Raw genomic sequence first — 20,382 nt, 5'->3', positions numbered from 1 at the left:
TGAAGCTGTCGCAGTTTACACAGAAATATCTGGTTTGGCAGGCATTTTGTACCTGTGGTTTGAAAAGCGACATTTTTTCATTGCAACCGAGATCGTCAACAAGTAGATTTTTTGATGAACCGATATCTGGTTGCGGAATTGCGTCTCAGGCGTCGGTGATAGTCACTCAGGGCGGACGGAGACCGACGGAAAATAAATGGTGTCAATATATTTGTTGAACTTGATACACTTCAATTGTACAGCTCAACGTGAATCAATATTTTTGGGGAAACTTACGTTCAATCAAACCAACATTTAAGGCAAATAAATTCTTAATAAACGTCACAAACAGTTAATTTCCCGGATATTTTTGAAGAACGGCTTCGTCACGTACTAAAAGACACAGGTTTCCTTGACCTGAATCAACTTTTTGTTTAGACTTCAACTCAGCGCCTAAAAAGGGCTCAAACTCACGCAATCTGCAAAAGCGTTCATCCAAAAAGCGATACACTGTGGAGTGCTTTCACTTATCATACTAACAACAGGAAAAAAACGGACACAATTCTAGCTGAGGTGTGGATAGCTTCATAACATCACGGTTAAACAAACACCGCGCACAGAAAGCATAACAACGCAGTGCAGCTGTTGGACCAATTTAAATGCTAATCGTATATACAGACGCGGAGGAATTAAGCATGCCTTTCACTCTACCAGAAACTCCCGAAGAAAACTCTTCAATTGCTTACGGTTCGCTTGGAGTGGGCACACTACCCTCCAACCTAAGACCAGCACCTTTATCATCGCAGTAACATGTCGAGCACCGCTTGAGTAAAATTCCTTCTTCAATAGTTTTTTTTCTATCCTCAAAAAACGGAGCTCTACAAAAACGGCCTACTCAGCGATTCACCCTTCACTCCCGCGTTCACCGGAGGAGAAGACAACCGAAGAAACAAATTGATAAATTCGTCACGCTGCCGATTTCGCCCCCTCCACATATTTCTCTCTGTGTGGATGATCCCTACCAGAATCGGCCTCTAATCGCCGTATCCACCCTCAGGGTTAATAAAGCGTGAAAGTGATTTAATTTTCGTTCACTAAATTGCCAAACATGACGCAACGAGAAACCCACCGCCTCATTGTGGCGATTTTTTGCTAGCAAAGAGGTGTGGCGTTGAAGTCTTATCGGTTTTGTTCCGCGTCAGCATCAAGCAGGGCAATAAATTCGATTTCGCAGTAAGGGAACTCTATCTTTCAAACGAAAAAAAACACTGTCCGATGGCAAATTGTTGGACGAGCGGACTAGAGGGGTTTGCTTGAAGTAGAGCGCAGTAAGCACATTAAAATTGAATCTAAATTATAATAATTCTGTAATAAGCACATTTATGAGCTGAATCAGTCTGAAGCCTGACGGAGGGGTTCACTGTTTGTGCGCGCTTCCGCAAACCACGCCAATAAGCATAATGGCATACACAAAACAAAAACGGACGCCGCTCGAATTGTGTGCCAGTTTGTAGAACAGTATGACATTTATGTGTGGTTGCTTGGAAACAAGTATTTCTAGGGGCAAAAAATAAAACAAGTTGCGGCGCGAGCCTGCAGTTAAGAAGCACAAAATTATGAACGGTCGGTCAGAGTAGGTAGTAATTAAACTGCCTCTGTCTGAAATGGACAATATGTATGGGCTTCGAAAGCAGGTGACAGAAAGATATACATACTAACAGGCTGTAGGTTTCTGTCTGGCCTGAGCGGTTTGACAGTTGACAGATTCCGCCCACTAGCTGACTCACTGAATCACTTTCACTGGTTACTGTGTGTTCAAATGTTTTTTTTACACATTTCTCGTCTGCTTGGTGATGTCTGTGTTAGAAAACCATTTGAAACTGTTCCAAGCTGTGTCCCAGTCGTAAATGGGACAAAACGATGCGTGCATACAAAGTTCTAATAACTGTAATCATAAATCGCACTGCGTATCTGCGTCCAACTGTAGGGAAACAACTACCATGTAAGGGTCCGTAGGAGGAGGACAGCCAACGGATCCCGTCACCAATGCAAGTAGGGGGAAAAATTGTGCCGCTGCTTGAAATATGAGCTAATTTCCCGCACAATTGCCTGTCGTCATAATAACGATTGGACACACTGTTTGACGAACCGGTGACGGTCCCGTTCGACTGAATCTTTCCACGCGCAGATAAAAGGGTGCCTAAACTATCCTGAACAAATGAATTATCATATCAACCATCGGTCAGCGCATTCTGGGTGTCATATTTTTTCGATTGATACGCGGCATGATTGATTTATGGATGCTGTCCCACTTTCACGGTGTGACACGCTTACAAGCTTGATGGTTTCGGGACGATTGGTAGGATAATTAAATCCGGTGATGTGCAGCTGCACGCGTCTGCACTCCAGATGGAAAGTGACAGCCTAACCCGCAGAGCAGTCGCTGTCGTTCGGTACCCGAAGAACTTCCACCACTTGAAATCTAATTAGAGTAGGTTAAAACATTTTCGAACGAATGCTTCCGTTAAAATTTATCTGCTGCATTCTTCGAAAAGTAGGTCCTGTACTAATTGAAATTAATGCTTTCTTGTAAATGCACATTAAACAATCTCGTAAATTAAACACTTACAGCTGCAGTGTATTATGGGTCAATAAATATTCGAATGTCAATCTATTCGAAACGGGGACGAATTTAAACTTTTCCGATGTTTTCACATTTATTTAATTTAATCACTCACCGTACCATTCGACAGCGGCTCTCTGCTTACGGTCAGGATAAGATCATTTAACCCTTCCCAAACCAGCGTTTGAGTTTCGTCAATCATCGCCGCGGCGGATCGGCACGACTGATGGTAATTAACTTCAATTAGCAACCCAATTCGCAACATAGGAACCGAGTTATCCGTTCCCATCGAAACGATGAATGTGCAAAGGATAGGGTTTCGATAAATAAATAACAATCGAAGATCTGCGTTGGATACAGATCAGATCTTCGTTTTGAGGTTTGTGGGATTGATTGACTGAATTGACAGATTTGATACTTACCTAACGAGCGAAAATCCGTGCGCAATTTTTCACCAAAAATTAATTATTGTTCGCGACAGCATTGCCATATAAAGAATGATATCTCGCGAGAAGGCGCCAAAAGACATCCATGCAATACCCTGCTGTTTGTCACCGGATCACGTCCACCGTTGAATTTTCTCAGTATTCGATGGTAATTCCAAATTTATTAACCTCCTCTCTGTTTGTTCCTCATTCGAAAAAAGAATCGCATTCGGGTTGCCGTCAGAACCCATAACAATCGATCCAAAATCTCAGGACATTGTCACGATTCATCTTCAGTAAGCAGCGAAAAGAATACAGAATAGGGATCAATGATTGAAGAAATGTCCTACTTTCTATCTTTCTGTTGATGCCGAAAAGATTGGCAGACGCATCCTCCTTTCCCCTTTTCGTAATCTAGCCATCCATCCCGTCAACCAGTCAGTCAGTCAGTCATTCAGCCGGCAGCTCAATTGCAAAAGGACGACTAGAAAACAACCATAGCGCATCATCCCGAGAGGGCGCACGGGATACGAAACGAGCAACAAACTGTCACATAAATTTCACCCAAACGATTTTCTGTTTTGTGACTTGAGAGTCTCGTCGGCCAAAAGCTGCATTCGACAGGATCAATTTCTCCTATTCGAGATTGTGCAGACTTTATCGAGTGCAAGACTGACACCGCCGGGACATGTCAGAAATCGAGCTTCTTCTTCGTCGGTATGTTACAGTCAGACAGCGAGACAGACGAAATGTAACACTAACAACAATATCATGTAATGATTTGACAGCTAGCCTTGTCTTGTTTTTAAACTGCGCCTGCTTGGCTATGACGGAACCGGTCAAAAGTCATCATGGTGGTACATTTGCCTCGATTTGCCCAGTACTTCTGGATGTTGTGGGAAAAAAGAACAACTTTCGGAAATGTTTATTTTTGTTTACCCCGGTTCGGCTGTGTAGTTTTAAGCACTGCGAAGGAGGAGGTTTGAAATTGAAACGAAAACAATGCGGCGTGGATCATCCGTTCGGTTCCGGCAGTTAATAACTTTACCCCTGATGAGGAGCTCGAGCGAAACTGGTCTATGTTTCGGAACACGGAACAAGCTAGGATGCATCATATACTGAGTTTGAAATAACACAGATATGGATCGGCAGGGGTTGCGTTAAGTGTGAATTACTCAAGTATTTCTTTTCATGAATTTAAATTCAAAGTTTGAAATCGATATGATATGAAGCGACAGGAGTGATCCAGCAAAAATCTTAAAATACAGGATTTTCGATTGTTTTAAAAATAACATGTTCATTATGACAAAGTATTTACTGTGGTTCGACCAGCAGTAAATACTTTGTCATAGAAATGCGAGAAAAAAATTGCAGGCTTTGAAGAATTCATCGAACCAGATCTAGGTGCTCTCATTGCTCAGAAAACCGCATGCACATACGACGACCAGGTTTTTATGTGCCGAAAGTTTTAGAGGGAGAGGAGGTGGATCAAGGTTCATAATTAATAATTGTTGACGATTCCGAGAGTGTCAGTTTCTTCTGTCATTTTCCATGAAATAATACAACATTTGAACAATCCTTTTCTGCTTCACATAATTCCACAGGTAACTACGGGAGCATTTGAAATTTATTGTTTTTCAATAACAAAATAGCCGTTTTTTGCCGAAAATCACGTTTATAAAATTAATTGAATCTATCAAGCTGTACGTAAAATCCAAAAATAAAAGTTTTCCTAGTGTTTTAAAGATAACGCAGAATGTAGTACGACCAACAGTACCCTGTCAAAAAAATGCGGACGAACATGGTCAGGCGATTTAAAAAGTTTGACGTTTGACTCAACTCGCCTGTGCTAATTGCCCCTAGGAACAAATGCAATTTGCGCAACAGCCAACAACAGCCGGTTGTCACGGTAAAGATAGATACGTCTACCTTTATCAGGACACATGTTAGTGAACTCGGGTGATTCGTAGTTATTCTGCCTAAGCTCGACCCTCATTAACAGAAGGCAAAAATTAAGCCCGTACGATATTAAGCCTGTTCAAATGACCCTACCACTTCTAGTTTTCCGATCTGTTTACTTCACATCCTTGCTCTCACTTGAGTGCTATGGCTCTAAGTTTCATAACTTTCCCTACCCAGTAATCTCTAGCTAATTGAATGTCGTTAAAACGTAAAAAAGAAAAAGTTGACTAACCTAGTCGAAATAAAAAAGGAAAAAAGTACTAGATTAAGGCAGTCTCATTGCTCAGAAAACCGTATGCACATACGACGACCAGGCTGTTACGTGCCGAAACTCTGTAGGGGGAGAGGATTAATTGTTTAAATTTGCCGCAGTTCTTTTTGACATAATTGCACAGATAACTTTTAGGACAAAGAATGCACATTTTGGGAATAGTATTATCATGAAATTTCGGCTTTACATATTGTGCAAAGATATCTCAAGTAACCCATAAGCATTAAAACGTAGCCTTATAGCTGTTTTAGATCTGCATATAGAGCAGTCATTTCGAGCCGCTAAGCCACATATACTGATTTAATGCTGATATAATGCTGAAAAAAGCAAAATATTGTGGTATTACAATACAGAGATTGACAGCTCGTTTTCAGCATTACTAAATTTGAAATATAGAACCGTTAAATTGAAAGTCTACTTATGCTACGAGAAAACTTTAATTGGCTGTCGTTTTGCAAAGCTTTCCTAGGTTTCATTTCCAGTATGAAGAAAACTAAAATTCTGTTTAGACTCTCGTCTAATATTTCAAAGGTTTTCTTCCATTTAATTCCACTATGTTTGGAAGAAAACCTTTGAAATATTACGTACATTCCACTAAGATCTCCGTTCGCGTATATATTGTCTCGTCTAATAATATGTTAACAATATTTCAAACGTAACGGATATGAATAATGGTTTACAAAAATTATTTTTAGTTAGTCTCAAAAAGCGGCACTTTGCCTCATTATTCACGACAAGCACGCTACTTAGGCTATATTACATAGGCTCGAGAACAATGAAATATGCCGAATATAATTCTCAAGAGATGTTGCATAATGAGGAAGCCAAAGACATTACATTAGCATTATACTAGTTTTCTGTTTGCTCTATAATAACACTAAATGCATATGCAAAGCAAACATGCTTTAAAGATCCCTGAAGTAAGTACGTATTATATCAGCTTTATATACTTAAACTGACAATAATGCTCCATTTCGGCTGTGTATTTGTGCATTTACGATGCTAATATAGAGCTTGGTGGCATTGTAAAGTCTGTAATGGGATATTTTTGCAATACAGTGAAGACCTGATTTTATCAGCACTTGATTTTGTCTACCCCCGGTTTTATCAGGTTTTTGACCATATTTTGACAGCCTTATATGAAAACTGAAAACTATTAGTTTGATGGGTTCTAGCAGACAAACCAAGTTGATTTCGTGTAAATCCTTTCTTGAGAATATTTTTGAGTTCCGAAATATGCAAAACAAAAATTTTATATTTTGCACTGTCAGGCCCCCTTAAGGGAAATTGAAACTAAATAATCAGAAAAGGTTATGAGGAAAGAAGAATATTTTAAGAGCTACGGTTTATTAAAAAGAAACAAAAATGTATGTCCCGATTTTGTCAATGTCCGCGTTTTATCAGTCCAAAATTCACCAAGGGGCTGATAAAAACGGGTCTTTACAGTACTGCAAATGTATATCCAATATTGTGCAATGGCGTAATGATTATGGTTATTTGGGTATAATTCATTTTAATCATTAAAGTTTTTGTCGTCAAAAAATGTGTGAACAATTAATTTCAAAATTTATGTTTTCTGTATATCTTCCCATAGTGAAAAAAACTTCAATCAAAGTTTGTGAAGGGAGGGAGGGACAAAATTTAATCAAACGAAAAATTTTATTACATGAAAAAAACACAAAATTTAATCAAGTGAAATTTAGTGTTTGAGCTTACTTTGGTATTTGTCACAAAGTAGGGAAGACTTTAAGAATAGATTTTTTTGCCAATTTTCTTAGACTAATTTAATTCATTTTTGAATCATGGAATTTTTTTTAAATTGTTTCTTTTTAATGCGTCGTAATGCGCTAATTCAACGAGCCATAGGGCGTTTATAAACTTACGAAATATAAAAGTAAAAATCCACTATCAGTTACAGTCGTCTAAATTTCGTGCGTGTGACTTGACCGGCGAGGAAACGCCAACTCTCGTCGTCGTACACAGCCATGTAGTCATCAAAATGCTGTCTTAATACTTCCGGCCAGACGGTTGTCCTTGCTTCTTGCACTTTCGAGTTACACGTGTGAACCCGTCGTCGTTGATATTAGTTTCTTCGCTGATGGTGCTGGCAGTTGATTTTGAGGTACTGTGTGCAGCTTTTGCAGTTTTTGTTGTTTATACAAGATGTAAAAATGAAAGAAAAAAACTAGGACCTCAAAAACGTCGTTGGGTATTACTGGCGACGTATGCTGATGCGTATTGAAGTCTTATTTCATGGCGTTGAAGCTGCGTTGTTCACCGCACCGAACTGTAGATCAATTAGTCTATCTTCTTTCGCGTTACTGTTCACATCCATTTCGTCATCGGTACTGCTTTCTTACTGTACACAGTCGATTGATCTTGTTTGTTTCATTGTGTCGCTGTTGTGTCCATTCTCTTCGGCGTTCGTACCTACTGTTGGTTATTGTTGGCTTGGAGAAACTGGGCACGCTCGTTGTTCAGGGAATATTTGTTAATGCCAGATCCGTAGGTTAAGCAAGATCGTGTGCTATTTTTGGTAGTAGTAGGGTGAAGAGTGAAGAGAGATAGAATGGCGACATGTTCAGGAGAATTTCTACAAAATGCCTCTTCTAGAACTTTGTAGAAGATATATAATTTCTATCTCTCTATCTGTTGAGAAGTTAGTGTTGGCGCCTTCTATGTGGTAACAGATGGAACTAAAAATTAATAGCCAAAACATGACGCGTATTATGCACTGCTGCACTGATATCTATAGCGGAACGATTTTTAGCTTCTACTCGGGGCGAGATGAGAAGGTAGACTAGGCTTTTACACTTGACATCATTGCCAGAACAGTAACCACAAGTTTGGCAACCGTTCGTGGATCAGATATTGTAGACTGTCTGTTGGATTTGATTTCCATGTAGTTTGAGTACTGGTACCGTCTTGTGATTTGTATTGTAGGTTCAGGTAATAAGAAATGGGTCTGTCCGATCGCCTTCCCACCTTTGCAAATACTTGAAACGTAGTTTCTCCATGCATCCTCCGTGACGAATTCCACTTCTATTGCGATATAAACATATGCAAATTGATAGTTTTTTCGTCTGGGCCAATTTGTTGAACGTTATCAGTACTGAATGCCTGATATGATGGAGCTGGATGATAGCTACTTCTGTAAGCCTAAGCTCCATTTTCCCTTTCGGTAAATGTTTCACATCGTGAATACCCTAGCACGGTTTCATATTAAATGATAGGTAATTAATAGCAATAGTAGAGCTCCACTTCTTGTTTCTATGCCTCGCTAATGTCGATAAACCACTATGGTAAGAATAAATGTAATGGTTCCTTTTGTTCCTTAGACAATGCGCACAATATTGATGTAAGCGTTTTCATTGTTCTCTTCACGCTGGCAGAAAGTAGACTGAGTATCGTAACCGTTGACAGTTGGATACTGACTGAATTAATGCCCTGTCAATTCGGAATCGGTACGCTTTCATTGGACAATTGTAGAAGAGTGTCCCGGTTGTGTTTTTTATGCATGTCACTAAAATTTGTAAAATTACTTTTTGGCTAATTTTCAACACCTCTGTTCAGTACAGAAAATGTAGACATTTTTTTAGACATTTTCGGTTCGAAGTGTGATCAAACACACATCAGCTGTTAAACTGTCACGCTGTGGAATGTCTCATAGCGCTTGAAAAACGTGCATGTCCAAAACGGCAGGTGACCTACAACCGTGGACATTCCCCTAACGCAATTCTTGTATAATGAATTTTAATGAATTTAAGTGTCAGATAGTGGAGTAAACCAAACGTATTCAATGCCAAAAATGATGGATTTGGATTTGGATCAGATAGTCCGGTTCGATATACTAAATAGATAGTACGCTACGAGGTACTGAAATCTACCATTTCTGTGACGATATATCTCTCAACTGTTTAAAATGCATCTCAATATAGGATCTCTCAATTCAGTAGTGCCAAAGAGCTCGAACGGTCTTCAGACGAAAACACATGCGAAATGATGATGAAACCCGCCTCAGGACAATCAGTCGCATCATTGGACTTGCACTGAAGTAATCATATATGCTAAAAATCGGGTATGAGGCCTGTCGATAAAGAAGGACAAGTTTAGAAAAAAAAACTTTGGTATTACTCGATCAAATGTCGAAACAAATGATAATCAGTATAAAATGACTCAATGTTTCATTCAATCCTAATTTTTAATGATAGCGTATCAATTCTGTTGGCTAGTTTCGATAAACTGCGAGAAACGAAAGATATGAAAATTGAAAGACAAATAGCTTCCCTTAGTCATCAATTTGCAAAAAATAGGCAATAAAATCGATAAAGTAGAACTGTGCGGCAATTAAAACATGGTAACGATTTGTTATAATGTGAATTCATTATTTCATTGTATACTCTATGAAACAGTACTATGTTTCTAATTATAACATTCCTTCTTTGCAACATGAGCGGATCTTCACAGATCATATAACTGAATATTTAATATCTTATTCTAAGATTATTTGTGCTTAGACGATTATACAACAAGCAATTGCATTCCTTCGAAACAATGTTATCGATTGTTAATAACAGCAATTATTCGAATCAAAACAATTATCTTTTCTTCCATCCAATACCGACACACACAGTTTTGAACCAGAATTTATCACATTTTCCGAATCCATCAATGCAAGCAAAAAAAAAAGTTAAAAAATTGAAACAAAAATTTAAACTGCATTCGGCAAATTGACTTTCGATCATATAATAATCGATCAAAAAGCATTCGGCCAAATGGAATTCGAACAAATGGACTTCTCGGTATAATTGCTCTCGACCAAATGATCCGTGTGTCTATCTAGTATTCGGCCTAACGACATACAGTTGAATGGTACATTTGACGAAACGGCATTCGATAGGAGCGTGACTTTGAAGGCGAAACGACATACAAAATCGTTTTAGAATGGAACAAAAAACCACTTTATTACAAGCACAAACCGACATAGTTTTGATTATTATCGCTTCAGATCCTATCACCCAAAATGGCGAGAATTGATCGTCGGTAATCCCGAAAATTCCACCATTCATACCATTACACCAAGAAACACGCGGCAAGTAATAAGACACAGGAAGGGTTAGTCTTTCCCCTAAAAATGTGCATCTCCGATGCGTTGCAACCAAACAGCAGCGTCTTGACACGACGGTGGAAAATTTAACGAAACACAACTCAACTATCTACAAAGGGGTGGAGTTTGCACGAAAACCTACCACCGCCGAGTGCAGTCGTCATTGGCTGCGGTAGCAGTTGTGTCACTTTGAACTTCAGCCGTCTACCGAACTAAAGCGCAACGATCGCTTTTTGCCGCTGATGATTTTCGAAGTTGTGTAGGCAGTTTTCGAAGGTACAGTTATCGACGGGAAGATGACGCATATTGACCCTGACGGGTTAACGAACGTAAGCTTCTACAATGAGCAATCAAATTCGTATGAAGCAGTAGTAATGTAATCCAAAATTGAAACCATGAGTAATGCCGAAAACTGCCAAACATCCCACATCTGACGGGGCGAGTGATCAACGCGAGACGCCAATTGTTTATGCGCGCACCGTGAGATGGGAAATTGCAGCGGCGCAAATTTGTTTACATCCTGTCATCGACCAGCTCGGTCGGAAGCGAATTGAGATTTTAAATAATAGAATAGGCCTTTGTTTACATATGAGCAGAGGGCAACATCGTGCCGTTCGATTGCGAAATGTAACAGCTCTCCAGCCCGGTTGAAATCGGCTTTGCGAAGCTATCGCGAAAATGGTTGGAATTCGCTAAAAGCTTAATTCAATTAGCTCCGCGACTTCGTTTTGCTGGCACCAAATGGGAATCGTGACGGTGGGATCCACACGGAAGCTCTGCATGTATTTTTAGCGGCATGATTTACGTTTACAGCTATCGATTGATGTTGCGATCGTGTACACATATAGTATAAGTAGGAAGTTGGGTGCAAAAAGCGTGGGATATCGCCACGGTGAAGAAGCACGTGACTGGTGCATTTTCCACCCGCGACGTAGGAATTTAAAACTATATCGTCGTTTTATTCGTTGTCAAACAAGTCAAGTGCAGTGTATTAAAGTGTTAAAAGTGATATCTTCCAACAATACGGGTAAGTATAAAATCAGTCAATTTCTGTCAATTGTCACTGCGCGAAGAAAACAGGAAACTTTCTGTTTAAAGTTTCCTGTTCATTGGAGTCGAGCCCGTCCACAGTTCATTGTGCCGCGCTGCGGTCGGGAGATACAATTAATAACGGTCGACCTTTGGAGGGACTAGAAAACACTTTCCTAAATTGATTCGTTCGTGCCATGGATCTCGAATAAAAGAGCGGCGCGCGAACCGCAACATAATTCCATATTCCGTTCACGGTGGCGTCGCGTAGCACATGTTCTGCGTGGCGGCGCTGCTGGTGATGGTGGTGGTTGTGGTTTATATCCACTTTATAGCTTATTTATTTCGTCGAACATGTCGGTCCCAGCTGGGCTAAGGCTTCAGCGTGGTGCGATGACATCATCTGCCGCTGACGACGGTAGTAGTGTGAGCGACACGCGAAAATTTCTTTATTATCATTTTTCCTCGAGTGTGAAATTCAATTCATTCGTTTCTGCGAAAAATTACCACTAACAATAGGATTTCTTTCACCTTTCTCCGTCAAAAGCGCTCCCTGAGCTAACCTTGACCGGGTGGCCGACTGGGAAGAAATGGTTTGCTTTCTTTCCGGGTCGGTTCCGGTCGAATTAGCAACGGGTCGGTCAGCAGCTGATGCTGGAGCATCTTTCGCTTTGCACGTCCGGACCGAACCGGACCGGACCAACCAAAGCGTACGAAAGGCGTTACATTTTCCGGTTATTGGCAGAAATCATAAATTTATGGTTTCTGTTTGGCAGAGACTCATCATGTTAGGGTTGGTGCTAAGGCAGCGTGTTTAAAATGAATTCTGTATTAATTTTCGACTCGTTGATGCTTCGGTAGATGGGAAATTGTGTCGTCGCGATGGCGGTGCAATGCTCACCGCGTGACTAGCAACGTTTTGCTGGAATATATTGACGTGGCGGTGGCGTGAAAAGTGGAAATCGGAACAAATTGAATTTTTGGAAATTTAAGGCTTTTACGACGATGACAAGTCTCTCACAGCGGTTTCGCTAGTGAGGTTTTGATTAATTTTTGATTTTTCGGTCGCTCGTTAAAACATGCGAGGGACTAGCATAGCATAGTGTAGATTTGTTACCCGAAAAAATGTGACTAAGGATAAATGTGCCCATCGTCCATTCTTCCAATCATCCAATATGTCTAATAAGCATTATGTCAGTCGTGCATTATGCCTTACGTACATTATGCCAAACGTATTTATACCTAAAATAGGTATGACAAACGTACTTACGCCCAACATCGCGCACACAACGATTGCTAATCCTTTACTATTCCTTACATTGGGTTTGCATAAAAAAACAAGAGGCCTTTGAGCGAGAGGATGACGGAAATTTCATGCAAAATATTATCACTTAGCAGCAGATATAACCAGTCAGAGGCGTAATATTTGCAAAGGCCAATTCGGTAGCCTCAGGGTCGCTAAGGATGCTAGGTTCGAATCCCAGCCGAATTCCGGATTTTTTTTCCGCGGGTTGCAATCTTCGTTATTCCATTTGTTAAGTTTTCGATATATTTTCTCGTTACAACTGTCTTAGTACAACAGCTATTGGCGGCTTAACGTCAAAACAAGAAAAAACACAAAAATCTATAAAAGAAATTGACTGTATGAAATAATTTCATTCCGTGTTTGTTGTCGTGCTGACACACAGTGGTCCCAAACCCAGAAAAGACGATCAAACGTATTTGCTGACTTTCAGTGACGAGAGGAGTAGTTTTGCCAATACAAAAATTTGTATTATTAGATATTGGCACTCGATAAACAATTACTCCAAAATTTGGCTCAAATCCGTGAAAGTCGATTTCTATTTTGCAATGTGCTCGATCACTTCGTGCGGAATGACTCAAATGCAGCAGAGAACAGTGATCAAATCGATGAATTAAGAACCAACGGAAACGATCGGTGCAAGAAGGGGCTACTCAGCAGACAGCTGCTTTAAAAATGTTCTTACTACAGACTAAGAACAAAGTTATAAGTGGATTACCAATGTTTATTATCCCGTCCGCAAGGTCAGCGAGTTTAGTAATTCCAACGCAAATGCAACAAAAGAACACTAGGGAAATACAGCAAATTCCTTCCTTGATCTTGCTCCTCCAAGACCAGGAGCTACTTGTCTTAGTTTAGCCACAGCACTTCCAAGAGATGCCATTTTCGGAGCCAAGACAAGAGACACTTTCTGACTTTTACAAGGAGATTTAGGAGATCAAATATTCCTCCTCTTCCTATAATCTCTAAGACTTCCGTAGATATTCATTTTTGTGAGTCATCAATTTCCCTCTCGTTAGGAGACGGAGATTCTGCGAATGGTCCTTAAAGAAACGATTTATTTTATCTCCGCCTAGTGTAGATGCGGGGCCTGTCAAGATATCATGCACATTGTCAACACAGTAAGAACACTTTTCAGCATTCTAACTGAAAGAATCATCCACATGATTGTCGCCGTACTTTCCACAGCGGACCTAATTGTTACAATGGTTAACAATTTAGGCCAATTGTCAGCAAGTAGGGTAGTTCATAACCAAGCAAAGGTTACCCGATAAAAAGTTGATTGAGGGTATGATTTCTTTCCAACCCCTACCAATCAATACTGAATGCAAACGCTTGCAATTCAGTATTTTTATCGACTGAAGTAGGGGGTCGCCAAAACATGCAACCTCTCACTCTAGTCGGTTTCCGTGACAGCTTGCCCATTGTCGACTACGCCATCAATCTCGACTTCCCTAGCGGGTATGTAGACTAGATAGCTCTTCTAAATAGCTAGCAGGCAGCAATATCGTTCACTTGTTTTGAACTGGCTATCCGGAGTTGCTGTTTCGATCAAAGCTGAGAACGCTTCGAGAGTTCCTTGAAAATCTTTAATATGTTAAAAGATAAAGTTGGATTTGTGTGTTTTAAATTCATTGCTTCAGTAACTAGCACTAATTTGGGACCAGTTCTAGCACTAAATTGGCACCACAGAAATCGAACAGTTGCACAATCATGCGAACGCCTAAAGTAACTTGCTCGTTCCGAGTGACGAGAATGCGTGAATGAACACTAGTTTTTAGCTTGGGAACTCTTTTGTGAGTAAATTTTTTCTAGTGTTAGGTGTATTTTTTATGACAAATAATTTTAAAATGCATCGACTTTTTGAACTTACGTGGTCTATCTAATCACTAACGTATCTGCTCTTATCTGTTTAGTCACCAAGACAGTATACAGTGAATTAAAAAAAATTGCTATTTTTACCGCATCCGTTCAACAATTAAAGCTTGCCAAAAATAGGTACCAATCTATACGTTTCCACAGAACATATGTTGATTAAGTCAGACTTCACCGGAGTGTGGAAAAATACACTTCAGGCTATTGATTCGAATTTAGTAATATTCACTATTTTAAGCCAAACACCACGGCTAAAGCAGGAGCGTGTAAGTTGTACACAACATTGCATAGTAGTAGTTTTTACAAAAACTGTACAATTTAGCCTTATTATATCTTTGTGTGAAGATTTCGTAGTTTGTGAGCTCCTTTTTGTTAAACCAACAGTTAATGTGGTTCTAATTGTAGCAAGATCAAAAAAAATAACTTTTTAATTATTTTACATAGAACTATACTACCTTCAGTGAGAACTACAAGTGTTATATAAATAAAACTATTGTTTAAACTTAAAGGAACACCCTAAAGCTTACAATTGAATTTCTTGTATAATGGAAAGTAAGAAAGATAGAGCTAGTATATCTTTAATAAATTTGCCTAAAATGAGTTTTCATTGAAGGCAGTCAAGTTCTAGCTCGAAACGTCAAAAGGTTCATTTTTTTTGTTAATTTAGTACCCCCCGAGCTTCTGTTCAAACGAAAAGAAGGGTCTTGCAAAGTACAATAACATTTCTAAACATCCCGGCGAACCACAAATCGTAGAACAATGTAGAAAAAGACTCGTAATGATGTCCACGAAGAGTCAAAACCGTTACGACAGTCGAATTTTGTCAGCAGAAATTGATTTGTAATCGCATATTACTAGAAACATGATTTAAACACGACATTTGACTCAGAATCGCATTGATGTACTAATTAAATCGTGTTTGATCGGAGTTATTCGTTGAACACTGACAAGCTATATTCATATAGCTACAAATATTCAAATTATTAAAAATCGTATTTTTGCTCATATTTAATCGTATTTTACTTCGATCGTTGTTGGATTAACAACTTCATAAAGTCATTGCAGTTGTTCCAATGAGTGGGAATAGTCAGTTAGCAACACAAACATATCTATGACTTCGATATAGATCACAATGACTTCACAAAGTTAGATACGACTTAATATATCACAACATATGAAGACTTTTTTTCAATAGGTCCAATCTGCAAAAGAGAGCCTCTCTTTGTTTACTTTCTCTTCCGCGAATTACTCGGTCACCTTTCTGATTTCCCGTCAACTGTATGCATAATAAGCTAGTAAAAACCTTGGTCTTTCGAAACATACCGATAAATGTTTAAAAAGTTTTATGGTTTCGCGGTAATAATCGAAAGTAAAAGCGAAAAAAGAGGGCTCTCATTTGCAGATTGAACCTAATGAAAAAAAGTCTTCATATATGAAAACCGATTTAGCAAATTTACTTACAACTAATCTCGTATCTTTGAAATGAAATTGCTACATATATAGCGAATATTTGTCGGAATAGGGTTTCTCTACTTGAAGATAAGATATAAATATGAAATATTGTCAAATTTATAATAATTGAAATAGTCTTGTGTAGTAAGTCCTGTTGTACAATCCAAATGTCGCAAGTTCGAATCCCATCTTAATATGAGAAGATCTCTATAGGATGGGTTTGGCAAATCGGTTCACAATACTTCTTTCTCCCCAAACCCCGCTTTTTTACATATTTTGTTATACTGGAGATGATTGATGTGCTCGATTACTGTTTTATAATTTGATCTTGTTAACCGACGAATCAGAGGTAATCGTATATAGTGTTCCGGAATCGTATACTAGTTATGGATATCACGAATAATCTGAAATTGTTTCCATATCCAATCATAAATATATTCTCTAGAATCGCTTTCATACTAGAAATTATCCCGCTTAACATGTTGTTGTTAGAAATCGTCAATTTCAATAGCTATGTACGTATATCGCCTCCAGTTTGGTGCGCATATGCCGATTTTTTGTGCGACTTTTTTAGTGGGATAAAAACACGTATTATTCCGATGCAACTTGGATATATCGTCAACAAGGCTAGCTGGGATATTATAAGGCATTAGTTTTAGAAAAAAACTTAATATTATTGTTAAATTCACATTCTGAACCGCTGTGCGTTGTTGGCCAAGTTTAATCAAAGCGGATTTCAAACCACTCCCAGAATAAGGGTTTTACACAGCTACTGGAAAAGGATAGTTTCAAAATAATTTTCAGCAGAAAAAAATGTCACAGTTTCCGTAAAACTACTTGTTTTGGCAAGCGATTTGCACATGTGGGCGGGAAATCGAAAAGTTCTGAACAGTTATAGCTTTATATCAGTTTTATATAGGGATAAAAGGTTGCCACTAACGCTAAAGTGCATTTCGGTTGTATTCTTATGCAATGACCATGCTAATGTAGAGCTTGAATGCATTTTAAATGTTAAAATGGGGTTTTATGCAATATTATTGCAAATTGCACACCGTTGGCAAAATCTTCATTAAAATCAATCAGTAGTATTATAACAATGATCCGAATACATTGATAAATTTTCAAGAACCTTCAACCTTCTGTTTTCGTTTCCAAAATGGCCACTTTTCGAGAGGCTTTCTTAGTTACTTGGTTACTTGAGTAGCGTAGAAAACTTTAAAAGCACAATATCGCCCCTTTTCCTACCTTAGTGAGCATTCATAAATTACGTAACGCAAAAACTGCCCAAAATTGGCTCCCCCTTCCCCCATGTAACAAATTGTCGCAAATTTCTCCACAAACCCCTCCTCTATTACGTAACAAATTTCTTGATTTTTTTCTTCGGTGAAAACATGTTACGTAACGATCTAGCTTACTTCCCCTCCCCCTATGTCACAACATGTCATAACTTGTCGTACCCCCTCCCCCCTAAGAGCGTTACGTAATTTATGGATAATCCTTTATATTAACATGAAATAGTTATATATGGCTTAGTGGCCCATGGTAGTTTTTCCAAGAAATTATTTGTATTTCAAGTTTTGGGTGAGTTTAGCTGAGCAGTACGACTGAAAGAATTTTAGTATACAAAATGCTCCATCTTTTAGCGGTAGAATTTTAGCTTCACGATTTTTCGTATGGAGAACAATAGCATTAACTTTTTAATAGAGGGAGCGACAAAACATGGAGATATTTAGAAGAATTGCTGAAAAATATCTATCCTAAAACTTTGTAGAAGACACCTGTGTTCTATCCCTCACCTTTGGGAAGTTAGATTGACGCTCTTATTGCTGTGAAATATGGATCCACAATTGCAAAAATGGACAAGCACAAAAATTTCAAAAATAAATATCAAAACAACTGATCGTATTTAAAAGCAGACAAAATCAGTTATAAAATGAAATATAATCAATATCAGGTAAAGACACATTCTTATTATTGCTTAGTGCAGTTTTAACCTTATGGGTCATTCACCTGATAAACTACACATCCGTCTGCTATGCCAAATGACCTTCAGTGAGATCACTTAGCAAAATTATGCCAAATGCCCCGTATGCCAAATGTCCATCATGCAAAATGACCTTCAGTGTGATCAATTCTTAAAATTATACCAAATGACCATTATGCCTAATAACAGTTATGCCAAATGTCCATTATGCCAAATGACCTAATGCCAAATAACTCACTCCCGTTTTCACGTGACTCCGAGAGCTCATCATGCAGGGTTTTTGAGTTAAAAGATGGTACATGTCATATACTAAAATTCTTCCGAAAGTATCATTCACTTCAAAGCAAAAGTCTTTTCATAGATCAACGAAGTTTTTGAGATTCGCTTATTAATCCACCTCCATGTGCTACTAGTTGGCTCCGTACCAAATTTACTCTGACAGCACATCGCTAAAAGCTTAATAACTACTCCTATCAACATATACCTTGTTTTGAAGTGAGTCACCCTTTTTGAAAGTTTTTAGGAACGTGTCCAATGGAAAATAGATAGAGAAAGAATGACCGTAACGGTGACAATTTATATTGGACATGCAGGTATCGAATCAGCAGCAATCTCCCAGCCTCTAGTTGGGTGCGCTAATGATGTCATCACAGATTCCTAACAGTATCGTGATGACCGCCACAGCCCCAATACCTACCAATGGACCCATATACCCTCAATACCTCTTATAAGCAAATCGTCACCGGTCCTTTTCAGGCAGAACTCACTCGTTACCTATTTTTAGCTCCAGTGGATCGCATTCAGGCTTGAGATATTATTATCATTGTTTGCTTCCCGTTAGCTAGCTCAAACACCGTCAGACTTTGGTGGTGAATAAAACTATGGGGAAGCATATTGAAGTTCGCCCTCAAAACCCATTGGCAGATGCTAACGGCAAATCCAGCCGTTGATGGAATTTACATATTCCTTGTTTTGACGTGAGTCAAGTGTTTTCCTTTTTTTCAAGGTTTTTAGAAATGTGCCCAATGGAAAATAGACAGAGAGAAAATTACCGAAATGGTGGTAGTTCACGTTTTATTGGATACATTGAGAAAATATATGTTCTCCAGCATGAGCTGGTATCCAAGCTGGATTGACTTGAAGTCTTCGACAAAGTTGTAGACCAAAAAATATTTTTTTCTGATTCGCATATGCAGTGAAAATTTGATGCAAACATTGCCACCTAATCGCGAATTTCGATCAAGTGGGGATTTTTCCATGAAAAGTGCTGAAAAATCCCATACAAACTTCTAGCAGCCATAAGAAAAGAGCAATGCATAATAAACTGAACATATATGTTTTGAAGTCTATAAGTAAACAGGGTCGTTTTCTTAAAAAAGATAAGACAGCAGCTTCTACGCAATGTAAAATTGGGTACAATTTTTTGAATTACATTTTTTTTTCATGAAATTTAATCTTCATTTAAGGGGTTATAGACATAGTTGTAGCGAAAAAAGGAGCCAAGTTCGCGATTTTTTTAAAACGTTTTATGCAATTTTTTTTTAAAAAGCATAAGACAGCTTGTTGACAGTGCTATCGAAGTTCGAAAAAACGAATTGAATTAAAAAAAAATGAAGGTTGGCGGAGTTATGGTCCATCCCCCGTAGCAAGTTTTTTTGGCAGAGATTTGCGATGCACACTCTCCAAGCCGAACCGCTCAACTGAAATCAAAAAAGTAAAAAGATTATTGAAGAAAAATGTATTGTGGTAAACTTGAACGGATCAGTTTCCCAATAAATTTTTCTCCTTCAAAAAAACATGTTAACCAAAAAATTGAGTTTTGTGGCGTTAAACATTTTAAACAAAAATTCATGGCAAAAAATAAAAAAAATGGATGAAAAAGGAACCGTTCAAGTACACGAGTATGTAAATACGAACAATTAAAAGAAATATGAATATCGGATGAATAGTTTTTGCGATATCACGTTCACCGCAACGATACTTTTCAAAGGGTGCGCGACGTTTGGCATAAATACGTTAGGCATAAGTACATTAGGCATACATACGTTAGGCATAAGTACGTTAGGCATAAGTACGTTAGGCATAAGTACGTTAGGCATAATGGACGTTAGGGATAATGGACGATAGGCATAATGGACGATAGGCATAATTTACAAAAATATAAAAATAATCGCAAGGCTTTCGTTAGAGATTTCGCTTGCTTTATCAGGTTAGGAAAAATTACGCTTTGCTATACCATACCTTCGCATAACTCTAGCGAGACTCCAAAATGAAAAATACCATGCGAGATAGTTAACTCTTACAAGTGTAGAGCTTTTTTCTATTTTTCTGTAGACGAGATGAAGAAAACATCCCTTCAGTTTTGATAGAAG

This window comes from Topomyia yanbarensis, chromosome 2 (genome assembly GCF_030247195.1).
Source record: "Topomyia yanbarensis strain Yona2022 chromosome 2, ASM3024719v1, whole genome shotgun sequence".
NCBI classification, from domain to species: Eukaryota; Metazoa; Arthropoda; class Insecta; order Diptera; family Culicidae; genus Topomyia; species Topomyia yanbarensis.
This window is presented reverse-complemented; position numbering follows the sequence as displayed.